The sequence below is a fragment of the Neopelma chrysocephalum genome, unplaced genomic scaffold (assembly GCF_003984885.1).
Source record: "Neopelma chrysocephalum unplaced genomic scaffold, ASM398488v2 Primary Assembly neopelma1_84, whole genome shotgun sequence".
NCBI lineage: Eukaryota > Metazoa > Chordata > Aves > Passeriformes > Pipridae > Neopelma > Neopelma chrysocephalum.
In genome coordinates this window covers 10,587,491-10,610,299 of record NW_020897746.1, presented here as the reverse complement: position 1 = coordinate 10,610,299, position 22,809 = coordinate 10,587,491, and the positions used below count along the sequence as shown (strand labels likewise).

The window sequence follows — 22,809 nt, the reverse complement described above, 5'->3', positions numbered from 1 at the left end:
GGTGGTGGAGCCCAGCTCTTGCCTGTTGTGGGTGTTGTCACCCATGGAGGACGTGGAGGTGGTGACCACCCCGATGGAACGACCACCACACGGGCACCTGGCAGAGAAAAGGGTGTTTTGTGCCAGAGAGAAACCAGGGACACCCAGGAGTCCTCGGAGCCACACCAGCGGCCCAGGGGCTGTTTGGTGAGTTGATTCACAGCTTGGAAGAAGGTCCCAAACCACAAATCCTGCAGTGAACCGTGGCACCGGGTCATTTACTCAGACTCCTTGCAGGAATCAGGCTTTTTGTCCATTATTCTATTTATTACCAGACAGGAAAATAATAACTCCTTCAGCTGAGCCTCCTCAGCCACAGCCGGGCAGTTCAGTCTGTGGCGTGGACGCTCTCCCGGGCTCCTTCTGCCTCCCAGCTTTCCCTGGACATTCCTGGGAACAACTTCTCCTGCCTTTGCCCATCTGGGACACTCCTTCCCATCCTGGCAGACAACGACCTGGGTGCAGTTCTTCACTTTATAAGCTGCTCTGGGAATATCCCTGGGGATGATGCCGTGGGTGCGCTCAGAGCCCTGGCTGGTGCAAAATGTGCCTTTTTGCAGCAATTCAGGGGTTGGGAGGCACCACGTGGCTCCTGTGACTTCCCCACGAGTTGCAAAGGCTCTTTGAGGACACTGGCCCTTGTTTGCAGAGCCTTTCATGGTAAAAGGGTGCCTGGAACACCTCGAAGGGTTGAACAATCTGTCGCTCCACCGATGTGAGCAGGAGGGGCAGGAGGACCAGGGTGTCACAAGGCTCAGCACACACCTCAGCCACACAGGTGACTCAATGCAGAGCAGGACTAAATACAAAGCCAGGTGATGGCCCTCAGGGTGCCAGTCTCAGGCAGGTTTCTGGTGTGTGGCCACGAGAAGAGCCCAGCCTGCCCTTCACTGAGGGCCGCTTGTCTCGGGGAGCGCGTTGTCCTGCCAAGAGTTAATCTCCCAGGTACAAAGTTGGCATTCAGGAAGGCTGGAGGATCACTGGGCTGCAAAATCTCCATAAAAAAATTATAAAAAAAAAAGAGAGAGAAGGGTGAGAAGCTTTGGTGGAGGAGGGAGTGGGTATTTCGGGCAGACCACAGAGGCAGATTGTGGGGTGGCTGCACACGGTGGGCCGGGGGCTCCAGCTGCACTTCAACGCATCCCCAGCCCCCAGAAAACCACTAATGCTCAAGTATTCCACAAAAAACAAAAAAAAAAAGGCAGCCCGTGTTCCACTGCTGCACAAATTTCCTCTCGAGTCGCTAATTACGAACTCCCCAGAACCAAGAAAATGCATTTATGGCCTCAAACGTGTCACGACTTTGAATCGAGCCACAGAAAGTCCAGGCTACGGTTTTTATTTCTCTTCCCAGCTCTCGTGTTTGCTCGTTAATTAGTGCTAGTTTCGGGAGATTAGATGGCTTTTTAACATTTCCCATGTAAAAAAAAGGATATAAAATGAGTTTTTTGTTTTTTCCCTTTGCAAATGGAAAAGGAAAAGCAAAGAGCCCTTTTTTTTTTTCACTCAGACGCAGCTATTTTTTAATTTTCTTTTGAAAAATGTTGCCAGTACCCAGAAGTGTCAAATTCTAACACGCAGGGGGAATAATGTTGTTTTTTAGCTGGTAATAGTCTGTGTTTTTGTGGCTGACTATTGAGAAATTTTTAACATATTTCTTCATCCTGTATTTGCAGGAGATGAGATGACTTTTTAATGTTCCAGGGCAGAAAACCCATAAAGAAAGTGCATCTTCTTCTCAACGATTCTGAGGACATCTTTTACTTAGAAAGCAAAAGTAGTTACATAATTGTGACATTTTGTATATATTTCTCTAGGATTATGGGATGGTTTGGGTTGGGAGGGACCTTAAAGCTCATCTTTTCCATCCCCTGCCCTGGGCAGGGACACTTTCCACTGGCCCAGGTTGCTCCAAGCTCCATCCAACCTGGCCTTGGACACTTCCAGGGATGGGGAAAACCACCTTCACTGAATAACCAAAAACCTGAAAATACACATTTTTGCAGGGAATTCGACTCCTTTCACACTTTGCTCAGGGCTTTCATGGTGTCTTATCTATGCCTGGGACTTAATGGTGTGTAAGGGGGAAGAGCATCCCCATGGCAGCCTGAGCCTGCCCCTGTTCCATCCACTGCACCTGCTATTCCTGGGAATTTCAGAGCATTGATTATCCAGGGATCTGAAAGCAAGGGATAAAATCCTGTTGGAAGTTCAGGACCTGCAGCTCCTTCAGCCCAACATTGCAGTGTTGGGTCTCTTAGGAAGAGCCTTGGCTTCGTTGGAGCTTGGGGAGGTTTCAACATCGCTCAGCTGAACTTTCCCGTGTTGGTCCCTGCGCCTTCCTACGGAGCCGGAAAACAACCTGGGAGTTGGGAATAGCTCAGGGCAGAGCCTTGAGGCGGTTTCTCTTCGGGGAAGGTGCTGTGGAAGGTGTACTTCACCTCTGGGATGGGGGCACATCCCAAAGACGGGGCTGGACACCGGGAGCATCGTGTGGGCACCGGAACAGCCACCTGGCATTTGGAGCCCTGCTGTGCCACATGGGAATGCTGTCCAGGAACACTGTCCAGGAATGCCATCCAGCCATGGCACCCAGCAATTCCAGCTGTAGCTGTGGCCCAAGGGAGGGAGCCCATCAGCTCCTGGAGTTGTGCTGCTCCCGGCGTGGAGCTGCGGGGGCAGCGCGAGCTCCGCTTTGGCTGCTTCACTCCCAGACCACACGGGTCTGACTCCGTGCAACCAGGAATTCCCACTGAATTCCTAGAGCTCCCGGGCTCCTGTGCCAGTGCTTTCCACCCACGCTGCAGTGTCTCACCCTGAGCTGAGGTTTTGGGGCTGATTCTGCTTGTTCTTCACCCAGGAAATCTCAGTGACTGCCCCGAGGTTTGTGCTGTGAGAGGACAATGAACCCGGGCAGTGATGGGAGCCAGAGGCAGCCCCGGGAGCCAGGGATGCTCTTCCCAAGGGCTGCTGCTGCTCCTGCCTGGATCAGCAAGACCTGGATGCCGATGGCATTGCCCTGGTTCCCAGGGCTCATCTCCTGAGCATCCCCAGCCTGGGAGGTGCCAAATCACAGCCAGGGGGGATCAGAGGGGCTGAAGGAGCTGCAGGTCCTGAACTTCCAACAGGATTTGCTTTCAGATCCCTGGATAACCCTATCCAAACATGAGCCCTGGGACATCAGCACTTCCATTGCCCCCTCCAGCTCCTTCCCAGGCTGCTGCAGCTTTGTCCTGCTGCTCTGTGACATCTTCCAACCTCTGCTCACTAAAGACACAAGTCCAGGCCTATTCCCTGATCCCACCATGCCAACGAAACCAACTTCTCTGGGCACTTTCCTTCTGGGAGTAAACTGTCATTTTTCACCACATAAAATTTTATAAGTTTCAAGCGAATGGAAAATGGATTTTATTATTTTATTTTACTTTTTTAATATTTTCTTTCTTTTTTTCCCCTTTTTTTTTTTTCCCTGAATGTTTTATGGCTGCAAAAACAGAATTTGTGGTTTGAACTGTTAAGGTTTGATGCAGAGGGCTATGGAACCTTTTATGTAACCCGCTGGCCTGAATAATTATCAAAATATTTTGCTTTCCACTCTTTCTAAGCCTCTGCATCAGAAAGAAAAAAAAAATCGTGTGTGCAACCTTTTGACCACAAAATAATAATACTAAGAAAGCCCCCCTTCAGAAGCTGGGGATGCTGCTGCTCCATCCCTGGATGGAGAGAGGGGACTGGGGGAGCCAGCTGGGGTTGTGGGAAGGGACCTCACCTGGAGAAGGACTTCCAGCAAAGCAGCTCATTCCAGAGGGTGAGGGAACAGCTCGGGATGAGCTCAGCTGGAGGGACAATGCTGCTGCTGTCAGGGACAATCCCACACAATCCACCTCTCTGGAACCTCAGGGCTGCTCCATCTCCTCTGCCCTATTATTATTTATATTATTAATTCAATTTACAGTTCATTAAATGTGTATTGTACTACTGATTTTGTGACTGTCATTGCCATCAGCCCCACAGGATGTTTCAGATCCATCACTCAGGGTGTGCTCAAAGCCAACACCTGCAGGGTCAGGTGGGGTTTGTGCTCCCTCCCTCTGTCAGCCATGGGGACAGATCCCCAAATCCAGGGGATAATGTTTGCAATGGAATTAACCCAGATCCATGGGGAGGACGTGGTCCAACAGGACACGATGCCCTTCCTGCCCTGCTCCTCGTGCTGAGCTCCCACATCCACAGGGAACTGGGAACGTTTCTCCAGATCCACAGGGAACTGGGAACGTTCCTCCAGTGGCCAAAGCACCAAGTGTGAACAAGTCCCCCATCCCAATGTTTGGCTGGGAGTTCATTCCCAGAATTATTAGAGTCCCTAAAGAAAAGGCATTGTGCTTCCACTGCTCCCTGCAGCTCTGCCTTTGCCTGGTTTAGATTTCCTTCTGCTTCCATATGTTTAAATATAGAATTTTAATGTTTAAACATAGAATTGTAAAGGATTTTAGAGTGCAGGCACATGCTATGTATTCTTGCCTGGCAAGTAGGGAATTACTGTTTCCAATCTGAGCCATTAGTTACATTTAAATGAAATCTTAGGGGTTTGATCACTATAATGCTTTTATTACATCTTTCCTGTATTTTTTCCTTTCCAGTTTCTTCAGACCTGCCAGCTTCTAGACAACAAATACTGAGTGAAAACCCCAAAGAAATATTAAAATTCATTTTTTAAAGTAAAACCAGAAAACAAGGATAAAGATTTTATTCCTGGTCAGCTCACAGAGATTCGGAATTCGCTTTTCCTGAAAACTGAGGATGCCAAAGGAAGTTTTAAAAACCCTGCCTGGGTTTAATTTCTCCTGATGCAGCTTCAACCATGAAAAATAAAGGATGCTCTGACTACCCTGGAAGGGGTCTCCCAAGGGAGGTCTGTGTTGGCAGCAGGACCATTCCCCATCTCAGCACAGCTCGTGGGCTGCAACCTCCTACCAGCAACATCTGGGGCATTTTGGACAAGAAATAATCAGGAATGGTTTAGTTATGACTGGTTTTCCTTCAGGACAAGGGAAATGGGCTGGGGGACCTCCCAGGGTCACCCCCCATCCTACAGGTCAGGAGATTTTTGTGCTCCCTGCATCCTCTCATCCTGGTCACTGCTCCAAGGGCAGGGAAACACCTCCTTTGGCTTGTGAGAGACAGAGACACACCCACAGAAGGTCTCTGAGTCTGGAATGAGACATCCCGGCTTCCAGCCTGGATTTACCTGCTCCAGCTGCTCTCCCACCTGTGCAGAATTCCCTGGAATTTGTTTGGAGGTGGGAAGTACCCCCAGGGAAAGCAGCTTCTTGGTTTTTGGAGCAGTGAGAGGTGGGCTGAGGACAACCAGGAGCACGGAGCTCATGGAAACCTTTCCCACGTGTTGAGCAGATGTTTGCTCCACACCCAGGGATTTCTCCTGTGGCATTCCTGGCTCTCCCTTTCATCCTGGTCCCACAGATCTTCCAGAGCAACCTTCCCCAGCCCTTCAGACTGTTGCAACCCTCCCTTTCCATGTGCTGGGGGGATTTGTGGGGGGCTGCCCTCAGTGTGTCCCACCTGGAGCAGGATGGGAAGAGAACAACTTTTCCCCTGTGTAAATCAGTGCAATTTGGGCAAATCCTTGGGAATGCAGCAGCTGGGATGAGGAGACACCTCAAGCCTGGACTCCAATCTTGCAGCCAGGGTCGGACCTTGGTCCTCCTTCCCAGCACTAATTAGGCAGGGACGTTAAGGAAAGGTGATGGTGGGGGGAGACAACTGGGAATTTGTCACTGATCTCATTCTTGTGAGGACCCAGAGCAGGACAAGGGTGGACAGAAATCCCAATTAGACAACTAATTTAGCTCCTTGCATGGATTTTAGCCTTTGGCCCCGGAGCCAGAAGCAGCACTTATTGCTCCTGGGTTTGCCATGCTTGGCTGATTATTGCTTAATTGAGGCTTTTCACTGAAAGGCCTGGAAACCTGGAGGAATGTGCCTTATGCCCTGGAGTCATCCCTGCTCCCTCCTGCTTCACCCAGCACTTCAAACGAGCTGAAAAACAGCTGGGGGAAAGTCCTCAGGCCACAGCCAGGCAGAGGAAGAGGGATCCCAGGGAGAGGGACTTCAAAAGGCTGGTGCCAGTGGGATGCTCCCTCTCCTTCCTCCCCGTGCCCCAAACCACGGGCTGGGCACAGCCAGGAAGCCTGAACCAATTACCCAGGGTTGATTAATAACACTAATGAAGCCACTGATCCCCCCAGCACAGATCCATCTATGCTGGAGCCATGATGCCTGACAGGGTCCAGGGGGGTCCCAAACCCCTCTGGCCCCAAAGCACAGCCAGGGGAGTGATGCTGGAGTGCAGGAAGGAGTTGGGAGGGTGATGGTCCCAAAAGTCCCCATTTAAGGCCTGGAGGGACCAGTTCCCACATCCACACCATTCCCAAAACAGAGCTTCCAAATCACCCTGTGAGACTTGTCTTGCTCCTCCCTCTCCTTTCTCTGGAGGTCAATAAACAGTTGATATCCTGAAGTGTTTGGTGAGGTTTTGCTGAATCCTATGGAAAAAAACCCCAAACATCTCCTCTGCTTTCTGCAGGAAATCTTACAGGAATGGCTGGTTTACAATTTCCTGCAGTTCTGGTACAAACCCCTGTGCCTTCCCTTCCTTTCCCTCCTAAATCATCAAATGCTAAAAATGTTTCTTGCTGTGGCGGCAGAAGCACATTACACCTTGGGCATTGTCCAAAACGTCCAAAAAAATATCATTTTCCTCCTTTGCAGCACTAGTTGGGGAGGTTTGTAGGTGCACAAAAAACATTCCGTAGCTCATGAGGTTTCCTAGAGCGTTGAACCCCTGGAAGGTTAATTTTCTGGAATTATGTCATGACTCCCTCCAAAATGGGGAGTGGGGAAGGGACAGGGATCTTCTCCCACATGAGCTCAGCCATGGCCAAGTGGAGCTTTGCCTTGAGAGAATCCAGAAAATATTTGTACTTGTCCACCAGACACGACAAAAATTTTCACTTCCAGCCCTAAATTTGCTCAACTCTGTCCCCAGCACCCCCAAACGAGGCTCCCTCGGACATCCCTGTGCACGTGGCACATTCCTCCACACGTGACCAGTGATTTCCAAGGGTGCCTTGCCCTATTTTTGTTTTTAAACTCAGAAATGACCAGCTGCATTCGCCGGGAACATCAACCCCGGGCCACGTTACACATTTAGAGAGACAAGTTCAAAAATACCTCCTTGGAGGAGAAAACAACTGCAGGGCAGGTGATGTTTTTCACAGCAGAACCCTTCAAGCTCACACACCTCGTGCTCCCTGGGCTGGTGGAAGGTGTCCCTGCCCCTGGCAGGAGGTGGAACTGGACGAGCTTTAAGGTCCCTTCCAACCCAAACCATTCCAGGATTCCATGGTCCTCAGCAGTCTGCACCTCTGTGAGCCTTGGACCTGGAATTCAGATTTTAGGGCCATTATGAATAATCATGAAGACCAGAAATAAGTCTTATTTTCATGGGGAAAGCCAAAAAAATTTTTCCACTCTTGCTTACCTTCGGAGCGGGGACTTCCAATGATAACATCCCATGCTGGGAAGCTCAGGATCAATAACAAGTGCTGGGAATGAGGGTGCTCCTCCCTCTTCTTCAGCAGGAACATGAATCCCTGTGTGTCCAACAGCTTTTAGCAGGTTCCTTGGAACAAAATAGTCTTACAAAAAAAAGAGAAAAGGGCTCCACAGGCTCCTGGTGTAGCTTTTTTTAGCCTGATTGGTGTTTTTTTCACCAGTGTGACTGGATTTCATCCCTCCACAGCACTGCCCACTTAGGAGTGGGTTGCAAAAATACCTGCTTTTGCCAAGATATCCTAAACACCATTTTTATAGGTAGAATATGCAATCCAGACCCTCAGCTGGTGGAATCTGGCACTGCTCCACCAGCACGGGGACACCCATTTACACCCAGGCAGGAGCCAGTCCCTGGATTTGCTCAGCCTGGTGGGTCATCCCAACATTAGCCCATCACTGTGTTTGGGCTTCTTTCAACCCCACTGCAGGAGCAGAGATGATTTGGAGCACTGACAGGAGCTAATCTGTCTCCCCATAGGACCTTATCACCATCCCAGGGACTCTGAGGGTGCTTTCAATCCCAATTTGCAAAGGGACAACCCCAAAACGCTGGAATTAGAAAACCCCACCTTGCTCTCCTGCATCTTTCCTGACTTGCTGCACTCCCTCCTCCAAGAAAAGGGTGAAGATGGGTTAAAAAAGAGAAAGAAACTTTCATTTTTATGAAGAGATTTTACAGTATTTCAGGAAATAATGATCTCAGCACAAGCCAGACCTCACTGAATTGATGGACAGGCTCAGCAACAGGCAGGGAGGTGCCAGAGTCAGGATCCTTAGAGAGAATAAGGCCTTCAATTACTGCAGTGATATAATTAATTAATTTATGGCTGCAGCCAGACAGCAGTGACAGCAATACTGCCTGACTTCACTGCAATCTCCAGTGCTGACTAATGCTCATATCAACACCTCCAGCAACCCACCAGCCACCAGCCCCTTCCCTGGCTGAGACTGAGCTTGATTTCTCCAGAGAGAACCTTTCCAGATCATTTGAACTAATTGAGGTAATGGAGAAATTGTTCTCATGCCAAAACACTTTCTTTTTTTTTTTCTCTCCCCCTCTTCTTTTGGTAAGATGATAATATTTAGAAAGCTTCTGGTTACTGCTTAAAGGAGCAGGGCAGTGTCTTTAGGAGCAGCTCAGGGGCTTTGGTGCTGCACCTTGGGGTGGCAGGAGCCAAACTGCTGCCCAGGATGTGCTGGAACAGCTGGAAGAAGCCCTTCAGCAGGAGCAGGTTGGGCATTAATTGTAGTGATTATCAGCACAGCAATGTGGTTCCAGCAGGGCTGGTACAGGAGGGTTTTGTGCAGCCCTTCACCTCTCAACTGGGCTTCACCCCCTCTCTGGTGCTCACCAGGTCCAAGGGATGCTCTTCAGGTGGATCTTTAGACACCTTGACACCCTTTAATTCTCACCTTTCACCAGTGCCTCAGTTTCCCAGGCTGGGTCTCCTCAGCTGCTCAGCACAACTCAGTGAATCTGCTCCTGGATGGGAAGGTTGGGAAGGAGGGAGGTTGTGAAGGTTCCCTGCCCATGGCAGGGGGTTGGAACAAGATGATCTTTAATGTCCCTTCCAACCCAACCCATCCTATGAGAATATTTTCTGGGTCATCACTACTGTGGCACATTTATCCACATCAGCCTGAGGCCCTTGAGGCTTCCACATCATCCCAACCTTTGTCACCAGCACATCAGGAATAGATTGTTCTGGGACAGCACATTGATTAGAAACAAAGATCCACCTGAGACTTGAACTGCTGCTCACCAAAGCTACCCAGGAAGGTCCTGCCCAAGTCTGGGATGGCAGCAGGGAGGCACTTTTGGAAAACACGTTGCCTCTTCCAGGTTGGGTAACACAGGAACCTTTGCCAGGCAGATTGGAGTGATCAGGGGGAACAGCCCTGGGAGGAGCACTGTGAGCAAGCAGAGTGTGCATCCAAGCCAGTCTACTCCAATGTGGGAAGGGAGATGAGGAAAATCCAGGAGAAAACCCAGAGTGGACAATGCTGGGGCAGCAAAGTGCCCCTGGGAGCAGATCCCCCCAGCCCAGCCAGGAGGCAGCTTGAAGGGATTCCTGGGAAATACTAGAGCTGGAAGTTCAAGGGAGGGAAATCTTGCCCTGCCCATAAGGGAATCCAGCCCAAAGTCTCCAGGAGAAATGGTGGGATGGAAAGTGAGGGCAGTGGTGGGGATGTCCCCCAGCCTGCTTGTGGCAGGACTGTCCTGGGAGTCCTTCCTGAAGGCTTGGGGAGATCCAGGACAGAAACAGCACTGGGTGGGCCAGGCAGGTTTGATTGTTTTGCTGTAGCATTTTAGGTATAAAATGCTCATCTTCATGTTTCATAACTTGCTCTTAAAGCACATTTCTGACTTGTGCCCAAAGAAATCGCAACCCCCTGGAAGAAGCCCGGGGGTGTTTGTAGTGCAAGAGGAAGATCGATCCTGATCTTTGCTGATCCACCTTCCCCTGTTCTCCTGTAACCTGCTGCTCACCAGGTACCTGCTTAGTGACAGCACTGACTGTCACGGACAACTTTAGGAAAGAGGGGGAAAAAAATCCCCTAAATCTCATTGGAAAGGCCCCAGTTGTGCTGTTTTGCTGTGTTTTGTCACCACACAGGGCTGTCCCCACAGACATAAATCATAGCAGAGTGTGCAGAGGCCCCTAGTGTCCAGAAGCTACAAGGACCAGGCCAGCACAGGCCACTCCTGTCCTGGAACCACCCCAACCAGCCAGGACAGGCAGGGTGGGGAGGGGGATCTGGAACAGGCAGCACTGTCAGCAAGAGTGGATTGAAACTCATTGCTCTGCTACCACACGTGGCTAATCCAGGGGGAAAAAAATCATGGAGAGGTGCTTTTGAGTGCTTGTACCCCAAATAAATCATTCAACACACAGAACTCTGTAACTCCAGTTCCACACTGATGCCAGCACGAGCCAGCAGTGCCCCATCCCTGCACGGGTCATCCTTGCAGCTTCCCATGACCAAAAGTGCTTGGAGCAGCGTGGGCAGGGACAATATATGCAACCCCCCACTAAAACAGCATCTTTTTTGTATTATTTACATGCAAGGCAAGAGAAATCTTTGCTTGAAGTCACCAGACACTCAGATTTCCCCAGAGCAAAAACAATTGGATGTCCACTGAGAGCACTGAAGCAGAACAGTCCCTGAGCCAACCCTTCCAGCTGGGGAACAGGGAGAAATTGGAAAGGGAGAGGTTTTGGTTCCCCATGCAAATACCTTGGCTGTCAAAAGCATCTGTCACAGGAGACACAGGCAGTGGAGGTGCCTCCTTCTCCCATCCCAAAACTGGGCTCCCTTTCTCTCTTGATCCCACGTGGAAATGCAAATAATCAGAGGCCCCTTTCCAAAGAGCAGAAGAGGCTCCTGCTTTGCCAACAAGTCAGAATAACGTGGATTTAAAAGAGCAGATGGGGGAGGGGGCTCCAGCATTTATTGTTTTTCAGAACTGCTTCAATTAGCAAACATCCCATAAAGGGGGGAAAGAGAGGGAGAGAAAGGAAATTTCATGCGCTGACACGGCCCCAGCCAGCGGCGAACGCTCCCGGGTCCCGCCTGGAAAACTTCCCTCTCCCCTGCTCACCCCTGGCATCGCATCAGCCGAGGGCATCCTGGGCAACATTGTCATGCAAATAACCAGCCCAGGAGCCTGGATTCTCCTGGGCCGGCAGAGACATTCCCACCGGGTCCCGGCGCTCGGGGCTCATTCAGAGCGGGCTGAATCGTCCCCGCCGAATAAAAGCCGCAGGCTTAATTAACTCCTGCTCCGTTCCCAGTCCCAGCCCGATTGTCGTGCTGGTTGCTACAGAGGCTGTGCCAGGATGCCCGATCCCGGCGCTGGACCCCGGCACAGCCCGGGCTCTCCCCGGGCTTTATTTGCGGCTATTGTGCTGCCGCGGGTGTTGCTTTTCCGTGCCAGTGCCTTGGAATGCTCGAATCAGTCACGGAAAGATTCGGGGCCCTCGTGCCAGCTTTATTCCCCCTTCCTTGTTTTCCCCATTAGGTGCCTGTCTTTTCCGGTTTGGATCCTTTCAGGGGCTTTCACGACTCCGGACAAAACGGAGCCTCCTTTGACATCCAGCAGCATCTTGAGAGGGTTTTACTCACTGCCCACGCTACTGGTTTTGGAAAAAAACCTCCATGTTTTAGGATGGAAAAGTGGAGAGGCCTCCCCTGACCCTCTCCTGGAAGGGAAAAGCAAGTAGGAACGTGGCAGGGGATGCAGAGAGGGATGGAATGGCACAGACAGGGCAAGCTGAGCTTTGGGAGAGAGGGACAGAGAGCCAGCCAGCCCCAGGAAGGTGGGCACGGGGACACCAACCTGGGCTGAGCCCCTCTGGGCAAAGACCCTTCCAGCAGCTCCAATCCTGCAGGGTCCTCCTGGGGAGCAGCCCTGGAGCAGGGATTTGAGGCTGGTGTGCACCTCCCTTTCAGAAGGGAGGGAATGGAAGAGGAACAACTGCTGGGATTTGCTGTTTTTCCCACTGGCCGGGCAGGTGAGGGGTTATTCTGGAGAATAAGGTAAGGGGGGAGTGGGAAAGCTGATTCCAGCTGAGCAAAATCCAAGAAAGCACAACGGGACACACTTCTGACACTCACAACTGCACCTCCTTGAGGTGTCCTGTGCAGGGCCAGGGGTTTGACCTGGTGGTCCCTGTGGGTCCCTTCCAGCTCTGGAGATTCTGTGAACCACTCCTGCCCCCTGACTGTGTCCCCAGGCAGCCCGCAGTCCTTCCCTGTGCCAGGCTCCATCCTGGGAGCAGGGGAAAGCCCTGAGCCACAGCCTGGCCCTGCTGGGAATGTCCCCAGCTGACACCAAGGACCAGGACTGAGCTGCTGCAGGGAGGACTTTTCCCACTCCCTGAGCCCAGCAGTCCTGAGCACCCTGGGCTGGTGCAAGGTGTCCCTGCCCATGGCAGGGAGATGGAATGAGATGAGTTCTATGTCTCTTCCAATCCAAACTACTCTGGGATTATAGAATTCTGTGCTCTGTCTCAGGGTTTGTGTCTGCCCTGCAGCCCCACACGTGCTCATACCCCCGGTTCCGAGGCTGCAGGAAAGGCAGGAGAACCCCAGGGATATTGGCTCCGTGGGAGGACAGGGAGTTCACAGCAGGGTGAGTGAGTCCTGGGAGTGGAAGTTGTCACATCCTGGGGGGATGAGGCTCTCACATCTGCACAGCTGGGGCCCTGCCCCTCCTGTTAATCGGCAATTAATGCTGAGAGGGCACTTAGCAGTGCTGGATAGCAGCTTATCTCCCCTGGCAGATCAAGGAGGAGACCACTTTACCCAAGGAGCTGGTTTATCTCTTGGGGAGAAGGGGAATATTTCTTCCTCTGTCCCTTAGCCCCGTGATTTATTCCGACCTGACATTTGCATTTACACCAGTAAACCAGGTTCTGACAAGAACCTCATTAAACGGTGCAATAAATCAGCTCCTCTGACAAGGATCTTTTTACTGCCTTTGGAAGTGATAGATGTAAACCTGTTCTGGGGCTCACACACATGTACACACACACACACACACACACTTAAAAAAAAACCTTGGCTCAACATCCTGAGAAGCTTTCCAGGGATGAAACACTAGTCATGCTCAACAGCAGGGGAAAAAATGCAAGTTAAGAGCTCTAGACAAGGGAGAAGAGAGAGGCACTCAACATGAAAAGAGATGGATCACCTGTCAGAGGGATCCAGGGATCCCTTCCAGACCACAGAAGCTCCGGAGGCATCGGGATATGGCACCCACTGGGCTCAAATTGCGCGAAAGTTGGGACAGGGCAGGAGCCAGCTGGGGCAGGGATGGGGAGAGCTGGGGGAAGAGCCAGAATGAAACCTCGTGGAGATTACATTCAGAAAGCACACAGATGTTAAAATGGGAAAGAAAAGCCGGTTAAAGCACAAAACTGGAAGGAAACAAACCTTTTAGAAGCAGCAGCTTCAGCCCCCACGGGGGAGTAACTCCGTTTTCAAAGCCTTGCAGAGGGGATTTCAAAGACCAAGTGAGAAAGAGCCCATTAAGGGGAAATTATTCTGATGGGTAAAAGAACAGAAACACACCAAAATACTCCCCACTTCCCAACTGTGGCCTGATATCACAGACTTCTAGTCTGAGCAGATGCAGGGTGGGTGTTTGAAGCAGGGTGGTTGTTCCCTGGTCCCTCAGGAGCACAACAAGCCAACGTTTCTCCCCTGAGACCCCTGCAAACCTACAGCTGTCACACGTGGCTTTATTGTCACACGTGGGAGGGGCTGGAAATGGTCACTGCTGGTGGGTGACACAGGTCAGTGATGGAAAGGGTGCTCTGCAAAGCCACAGTGCTCCTTCAGAGAGCTCTTGCCACGATGAACTACTGGGAAGATGGAGTGCAATGATGTGCTTCTATCCATACCAGTTATTTTTAAGCTTTCATAATTCTTCTTTTGGACCACTGGATGGATTTAAACCCGACAGCACAGTCAGAAACTATTGTAGTAATCCTGAGGTATCAAGTCTGGGCCTTGATTTATCCTTTAACATTGTCCTGGACATAAAAGGGGCAGCTTTGACTGTTTTGAGATGCCAAAAACACAGGTAATTTCTGGATTTTTTTTTAGGGAACCTCTTTCTCCAGTGTCTTTAAGCTCCACCTGCCTGTGTCAGCCTGGGCAGTCAGGGAGGTTTTTGGTTATCACTCCCTGCCTCTTTAAGGATTTTCTATGAAAAGGTTTATTTTTCTTCGGATGGCTAAAGCTGTGTAATTTCCCTGATGTGGGTGAAGCTCTCCTAATATAAAACCACTTGTATTCACAGGGATTATTCCTGTAAAGAACAAGGAACGAGCTGAGGTGGTATAAGGCACCCTTGTGCTGCCCACACTGCAGGATACGCTGCTGGAACCGTGGGTAAAATGTCACAGCCCCAGCCAACATAATTACAGCAGCACAAAAGAGACTGTGTGCAGGCCAGGGCTGCACGTGCCACCTCCTAATACCTTCATTTCCCACTTCTGGCCACTGTTGTACCCGAATTGAAACACTTTGTTCACTCGGGTCCTTGTCAGATCCCAAACAGTGCAGGAAAAAGCGGCCAGTTCACCTGGATCAAGAGATATTTCTGACATGACAGGGCAGAGCCAGGGCAGTCCTATCATTGAAGGAAAGAATCTCAGGAGGAATTTCTTCATGGAAAGGGATGTCAGAGATTGGAAGGGGCTTCCAGGGAGGTGGTGGAGTCCCCACCCCTGGAGGTGCCCAAGGAAGGCCTGGCTGTGGCACTCAGTGCTCTGGGCTGGGGGACAAGGTGGGATCAGTCACAGGTTGGACTCCATGGCCTTGGAGGTCTTTTCCAACCTCAGTGATTCTGGAATTCTGTGGAAACATCTCCCTCTCATTTTACTGGTTGATGAATTCACAGTGGGAGTAGAAAGGCAGAGGTGTCACAGGGCCAGGAAGTCAACTCATCTGAAAATTAACATCATTTTTGTTGTTTCTGGGGGCAGTTTCTCCATGTGGCTTGTCAACCACCGCATCAGCCATCAGGGAAAAAAGAGTTTTTCTCTGAATAAACACTCGAGAGCCACTGAGAGGTGGAAGAGGAAGAAGCCCTGCCTGCCCTGCTCCTCCAGGGGTGGCACATTCGGGTTGGTTGGCACTGCTGGAGGGCTTTGCCTTTCTAGGAGAGGACAAAGGGCAGCTCAGCCTAAGCCTCCAGCATGAAGTGATTCCACCAAACCCCCCGTGCAGCATTTCTTGGGATGTCTCTCCCTGTGCCTCAGTTCAGCCTCTTCAGACTGGAGACAGCAGTTTGAGGGAATTGCCTGGATTTTGGCCAACTGAACTCATCTAATCACGGAAGTGGAGTCGCCCCAGGCCCCTGCAGAGCTGGGATGAAAGGCCAGGCCAAGCCAAGGGGTCATGGGGGAACATTAAACCAAATAAATCAAACCAGCTGGGAGACTCCTCTTGCTCTCAGCTGAAGGAAAGGGGGGAGGAAAAAGAAAGGAGGAGCTCATTCCCTCGTGCTCTGGGAATGGGAATGGCAGCTGCTCGCCCATCCGAGGGCAGGGAGAGCAGGGAGATCAACTGCTCCCATCAATCAGTGGGTCCTGGGGTGGGGAGGAGGCTGGAAAAAAAAATATTGGGACCTGAGAGATGGAAAAAGAGGAGTTTGGGGAAGGGTGGTGTGTTGTGTCTATAACCACAGTGAGAGGTGGAGGATGGGGACTGCCCACCTGGTTTGCAGGGCTCACTGCATTCCCAAAAGCTGGGTCTGGTAACCTGCTGCTGCTGCAGGATGCTCTTATTCCCACAGACACTTCCACACCATGATGAAGAAGGGCTTGAACACAACACTGAGTAAGAGCCCACCCAGTAAAGATCCACTCAGGACTGTGGATTGGAATTGAGTTATCATTTCAGTTGGATGGGATATGGAATATGAAATATATGTGAACACCAAATCAAGTGAAACCCCAGAAAAACAAGCCTGTTTGGGAATGGTTCTGAAGGACCAGACCACACTTTCTTTGGGAGGATCAGGTACTGTTTGCATCATAAAAAATAACCCTGGAAGGCCTGGAGTGGAACTGAACCATGAGAGGGGGTAGAGCAGGAACAGCAGGAAATGTTGAGACAGTCCCTTTTCCCAGTCCCAGCCTGGCTTGTTATTTGTCTGGGAGCTGCTGAAATTGTTCTTTGAAGATGGGCCTTAGGAACAGCTTATTATTGTTCCATCTGAGCGAGGCAAAGCCACCCTGCTCCGGGCTCCCTCCAGCAGCTCCACATCCTTCCTGTGCCGAGGGCTCCAGGGCTGGGTGCAGGACTGCAGGTGGGATCCCACCAGGGTGGAATGGTCCCCCTGATTTCCTTTGCTTCTGCCTCCTGCACTTCCCTCCACTTTCTCCTCCTGTGCATCTTTTAAGATGAGAAAAACAAAGGGTAGCAAAGTGGGAGCATCACTGAGCCTGCACAGGGACAGGCAGCAGGGCTTCACTTCAGCTTTACCTGTGACAGCAGGTGAACCCCCTGGGGCTGTGCTCACACTGCAAGGGAGCACCAATCCCTCTCCTTTAAATCCCTTCCCGTTCTTTGAGGGGCATTTTGGGGTTATTATCCCTCTGTGCACAGAAGAGAATCCCCACTGCCCCCAGGGTTGCTGCCTGCACCACACAAACAGGGCAGGAAGGAGGGAAAAATGACCTGGAGTGTCAGCACACGCTGCAGAAATGAGATTAGAGCCACTGGGAGAAAGGGAGGCTGGTCCATGTGGAGGCAGAGATGCAGAAAAGCAACCCAGACACAGAGTTTGGTGAGTGATTAAAGCGTCAGATTTGCAAACGGTTTCAGTTTCTGGGTTTAAGTACCCGGGCGTTTGATCGCGCGCGGGAGCAGAGAAAAAACACGAAGCCAGCGTTTGCTCTGCCTGCTGCTGGGAGGACCTGGAGCACTGAGTAATTAGAGTTGGGCTCCCCAAGCGTGGAATTAACAGCGTGCTTGGGTTAAACTGAAGACAAATCATAGCCAGGACTTGTCCCAGCCTCCCTGTGCCCCCACAGCGTCACCAGCCCCTGCGCCGGAGAACGTTTTGGGCTCCACTTCTGTTTTTCTATCACTTCTTATTATTAGAAGTTTTTCTCATATCCCGATTGGTAGAAAATGTCACCCCTGATTGCCAAGAATAACCTAATATTGTTTAAAAACATTATTGCTGGGGCTGACCCAGGGCATGTCGTGCTGGGAGCGGAGTAGACTTGGAATCACAAACCCCTTTCAGCTCGTGGAAGCAACAAGGGCCGATGTGTTCCCTGTGCTTTCCGAGGGCAAGCTGGGGAAGGAGGGGACACCCTCTTCCCCTTGGCAATTCCTGCCAGGCAGCAGCACCCTGGCATGGCTGGGAATGCACGTGGTCACCTCTCCCAGGTGAGGAAAGGGGGGGAGAAAGAGAAAGCACAAGGGCGAGGGAGGGATTCATTCCCGCTCCTGTTTCTCCTCACGTGTCACCCTCTCCTCGTGAGCACAGGGCTGGCAAACTCCCTTTCAAAGAAAATAAAAGCATCTCACAACGTTTGCCTAAAGCCTGAACCACATCTTTAGGGATCTGGAGAAGCACTGGATCGTATTAGAAAAGTTTTGCCATTATATTTCCCCCTCATCTCCAGTTGCTTCCTGCCTTTTGCAGGGCTCTGGACCAGCCTCCTGCTTTCTAAGAGAGGAAACATCAGAACTGTTCTTGCTGCTGAACTTCAACAAAGCTCACAGCAGCTGTTTCTGGTGGGTTCAGACACTGCTGGGTGCAAACTCCCCTGAGTTCAGCCCCTTCCTGGTGGGTTTTCATTGTGCCCAAGGGTGACACAGCCCAGGATGGAGGCACGGAAGGATTTGGGTGTTGGGGGCCTGACTGGAGGCACTGGGACTGCAGTGGTTTGCCCAAGCACCCAGTAAGTCAGTGGCAGAGCCAGAAGCCTTCAGAATGAGCCTTGTGTTTGAACCAAAATACCTCCTGGTGCCAAGCCTGGAGGGTTGCAAGATGTTAAAGCCATTTGGAGGGGAAGGGGGGTACAATCACATCCATGCCTGGGCTGAAGGGGAGTTCCTGCCTCCAAAATCCTATCAGACCCTCCAGAGGGGTTGACCTTTCCCCATGGGCAGCCAAGTGACCCCAGCACAGCCCTGCTCTCAGCTCCTCAGCTCACACAAGAGCAGCTCCCCCTCCCTCCCCTCATCCCACTATTATTGAAAATGTTACGAGTAAACAAACCATAAGAGACAATTTATTTCACCATTTCCAGTAATCACTTTCCCCCCCCCCCTCATATCTGTGGTCCAGCTCTAAGGAATCCAACGTGCACTTGGAAAGTTGGATGTTCTGTGACTCATCTGTGACTCTTTCAGGCAGATTAATGTGCTGTTACAGTGAGAAGATAGAAATGATTAGGTGCTTGTTGATTTATTTGTTGCTGTTAATATTTGTTCACAATTCTGGCTCTTTTTTTTTTTAATTGTTCATAACCAACTCTGGCTTTGGTGCAATGGTCATTTTTTAATAGATGTTTGACTGAGAAACTGGAAGAAACATCTCACGCCATCTATGACTTGACCATTTGCTGCTTCCTAATCCTGGTGTGGGAGATCACCTGGTTCCCAGGGTACTATTTCAGCTCCTGGTTTGATGGAACTAATTTTTGTAATTATTGTTTTTATATTTGCAATGTGTTTATGGCCCTCACAAAAAAAACTCAAAACCACCAAACAACCAAATAAAGGCTAAAATTCTTAGTGGAATGAGGAAATAATGGCCATGAGGGGGAGGAAAAGGAAAACAAGACTCTGTGGTTACTCAGTGTATTGTCACCTTGCCTTAACTTTGCCATTTCACCCTTTGTCTGATTTAATTTGCCTTTTAGGCTCAGCCTTTCCCATTGATCACTTTGTGGTAACCCCTGGCCAGTGAATTCCCCACTCTGCTGCTCCATGTCCCTTTTCCCAGTACAACCAGTGGGAATGGTGAGTCACGGGCTGGGTTTCAGCTGGATAATGGGCACGACAGAAATCTGACTCCTGAATCTGAATAATCCCATGCTTTGGGGTCTCAGAATATTTTGGTAATTTAAAAAAACCACCTGTAACAGGCAACTGTGGTGTTAGTCAGCATATTCACTGTTCTCCTCTCCATAGAATCATGGAATGGTTGGGGTTGAAAGGGACCTTAAATCTCATCCAGTTCCACCCCTTGCCATGGGCAGGGACACCTTCCACTAGACTTGGTTGCTCCAAACCCCTCCAACCTGGCCTTGGACACTTCAGTCACTAAATTACATTTTAAGCAGCCCAAGTCACACCGGGTTTGCCACCTGAGTATAATTTTTTTTTTTTTTAACTCTTCCTGAAGTCTTATTTAACGTAAGTCAGGATACAAAGATTGTGGAGGCAGCAATTTTGCATCATTTAAGAAAAGATGTCTGACAAAACCAGCACGAGCTCCTCCAAATAAATTACAGGATGGGAATGGTGACAGCAAATCGTTTGTCACCTGAGGTGATGGTGGGACAGGAAAGAGGGAAAAAGAGAGTCAGGCCAAGGAATTGCAAAAGAGATGCTCACAGTAAGAGCAGTTTCCCGCAGGGTGTGCACAGGAATTCCTCACTGCAGAGATCCAGCAGGAGGGGATTCCACAGGGCATTCCCAGCGAGGAGCTCAAACAGCCCATGGAGCTTTGCTGCTCCGCTGCCTGGAGCTCCATCAGCTGCCAGTGCAGAGATTTTGTTCAAGACCCTGCCCTTTGCAAAGTGAAATTCGCATCAAAAAGGAACTAGTTTGGAATTCCTAAGCAGGAATTCCCCGAGTTTGCTGTTTTCCTGGAGAAGCCTGAGATTCAGCACCGCGGGAGCCACTCGTGGAGCTTCCCATCTTCAGGGAGTCACTGCCAAAGCTGCCTCTGGAGAAGACAACGTTTAAGTGCCTGAAGGAGAGGACACAGGTACATCACTCTTCAAATTCCCCCTGCCAAGTGTTCCATGGCCAAACCATGCCATGGAAAGAGAGCCCCTTGCCAGCCCTGCAGGGAAACTTCTCTCCAGGTGGGTGGAGAGAGGATCGTGCAGCCACAGGAACGTTGCACTTCTGATAGTGACAGATCAAGTTCTCTGACTTTCTGGTTATTTGTGTGTTACCTCTTGAGAGTTCCTTGCCCAAGTTCTCTCTCTTGTTGCTGAATGTGCCAATTGGACACTTTGTGCCAAAACCAAAGAGTCAACTCAAAACTAAATAATTCTCTGTCGTGGGAGATCAGTGGGGAAAACTCTTGGGTGAGTCAATTATAGTTCAGTGAAGGGACAGATTGTGAAGACAACTGGAAGAGGACAAAATGTCCTGCACTGTGGGGATGGAAGGGAGCAGCAGAGAGCAAAGGCTGGGGGTGGGCACTGCTCTGTGCTCAGGCTCAGCTCTGAGCTGGAAGGTCTAACCCTGAGTTACTCCGGCAGCTCCAGTGGGTTCCAGCGTGGTGTGACTGTGAACAGGCTCAGCCATAAACGCTTGGTGGGTTAAACAAAAGCTGAGATTGAAGAGCCAAGTCCACAAGTTGCTCAGGTGCTGCTCTGATCACTGATGGATAATGCCTTCCAGAAACTGTAGTCTCTGAAGACCAATTTTTAATGGGCTGGGTTGTAAATTTGGATTATTCCAGGTTATTTCTTGTGTTCAGTAGATCAGCCCTGGTAACAGGGCTAATATTCTATCATATTCTAATTCAGACTGCTGTGTGACAAATGCTGGACCATACATATGCCTAATCTTTTCCAGTGTCTGGAAAAAGTTTGACTCTCCTTACATTCAGTACAGTAACCTCAGTGTACGTGGCTTGTTTTTCTCCAGTGATGGACTGAGTGAAGCTAAAACTGCCCAGCTCTGTGCTGCTCCCTTAGCAAAGGGTCTGGGGTTGATGGTGTCCACCTTCAGGGACACAATCCCTGCTCAGGACAACGGGAGAGCAGAGATCTCTGTTTTCAGGCAGGTCTGAGCAGGGGAAGGAGGGGAGGGGCAGGTCCCGGGAGGTGAAATAATGTTTTGTCTCTGCCTTTGCAAGGAGAATAATTCCCGTGGTTTACACAGAGTTTGAATGACAATTGAGCTCGCTGGGCAGGCTGCTGGAGCCACACAAACGGCACCAGCTGATGGGAAGCCCTCTTTGGGCCCCCTCAAAGCTCCCTGAGCCGCCCTGGCCCCGAGCAGATGTCTGAGCACCGCTGGCCTTGCACCAAACCTGGAGAATAGGAACTGGGCAGTGTTCACAGGGAAACCTTCCTGAAGCCATGGCAGTGCCCTGGCAAGCCAAAAATGCAACCCAACACAATCCCCAAACGGGCTCCTTGAATCAAAAGCAGGGGCAGGGAACAGCATGGGGCTGCTTCCTTCAGTGCAGGTCCATAATGGGACATTCACAGTGTCCCCCTCCCAGCTGATGGATTGCATCTGATTCCTGGGAATGCTGAGAGTGGAGTTCTTTGAACAAATCCACTGGTGGATATTATTTTCTGTCGCAATGGGAACAAAGTACCTCATCTAAGTCTCAGTCGTGGCAGGGAAGGGAAATCACCCAACGCCTTCCCAAGCTCTGCTTTTACTTTGTGTTTGAAAGCTGAATTTTCAGCCCCCGTGCAATTACCTTGCAGAGGTTTGGTGATTTCCAAGCTCTGCTTAATCACTTTGTGCTTTCACAGCAAGTGTCAGAGATGGTTGTTTATCCTGGAGCTTCAAGATTCACACAAACCTGGAATTCAAATTACTTCCATTGCATCACCTCTCATCAGCATTGTCACTCTCAGAAATTCACCTCGATGCAGATAAGGAGGAGTAAAGACCTGGCTAAAAGTGTTTGCAAGTATTTCCCACTTCTCAAGCAACTAATGACATTAAACTCAACAGGACAAGTGTGTAAAATTCAGGACAACCCCTGTGCTGAGGGAATTGCAACCAATATTTAAACAGGCCAAAATAGTCATCAGGCAGATCCTTGAGAAGATAAAAGGAGAACTATCTCCTATCAGCACTTTAATCCATTGCTTCCAGAGTGCTACTGTGCACTCTTGACCTGGGAAAGGAATGAATCCTGAAGGGGAATAGCAATCATTGCAGTGAAATTGGAGTTCATGACTGGAAGGTGCTAATTTTGCTTAATCTCATTCAGCCTACTTAGAAAGTAACAAAATATTAAAAATAACACTTTTATTTCATAAAGAAAGATTGGCAGCTCCAAAGCAGAGAGCCCCTGTGGCTCCATCACCAGCACGAGAGAAAGTGTGAGGATCAGATAAGGGGATTAATCCAATTTGAACTCCTGGGTGAGCTCTGGAAATGGCTGAACTTTCCTTGTGCACCTTGTGGGTGCCTAAAAACGTGGAAATCAATGGGAGTCACGAAGAGAATGACGGTGTGAGAGTTTGCAGGCTCTTGTTCCTAGACAAGACACTCGAAGTAAAGATGAATCAGCTTGTGTGAGTCAGGAAAATCATCTCCTGTGCTGCTCTAATCAAAATATTGGCCCTTGGCTTATTCCCTATCTCTTGCTCACTGGGGTGGTTTGTGCTTGAGGGCAGAGAGTGTTTCCATCACGTAGGTCAGAAAGAGTGTGGAACAGAA

The 22,809-nt window shown here is 50.2% G+C and overlaps 1 long non-coding RNA gene across 2 annotated transcripts in view; it reads left to right on the top strand.

Moving 5' to 3' along the window:
* LOC113971461 overlaps positions 1-6,012 on the top strand; it is a 56,697-nt gene extending 50,685 nt beyond the window's left edge. For both annotated transcript variants that reach the window (XR_003535558.1, XR_003535559.1), the window contains exon 6: positions 6,002-6,012. This is a non-coding gene — a long non-coding RNA (uncharacterized LOC113971461). The remainder of the gene's footprint in view (positions 1-6,001) is intronic.
* The last annotated feature ends 16,797 nt before the right edge of the window (positions 6,013-22,809 follow it).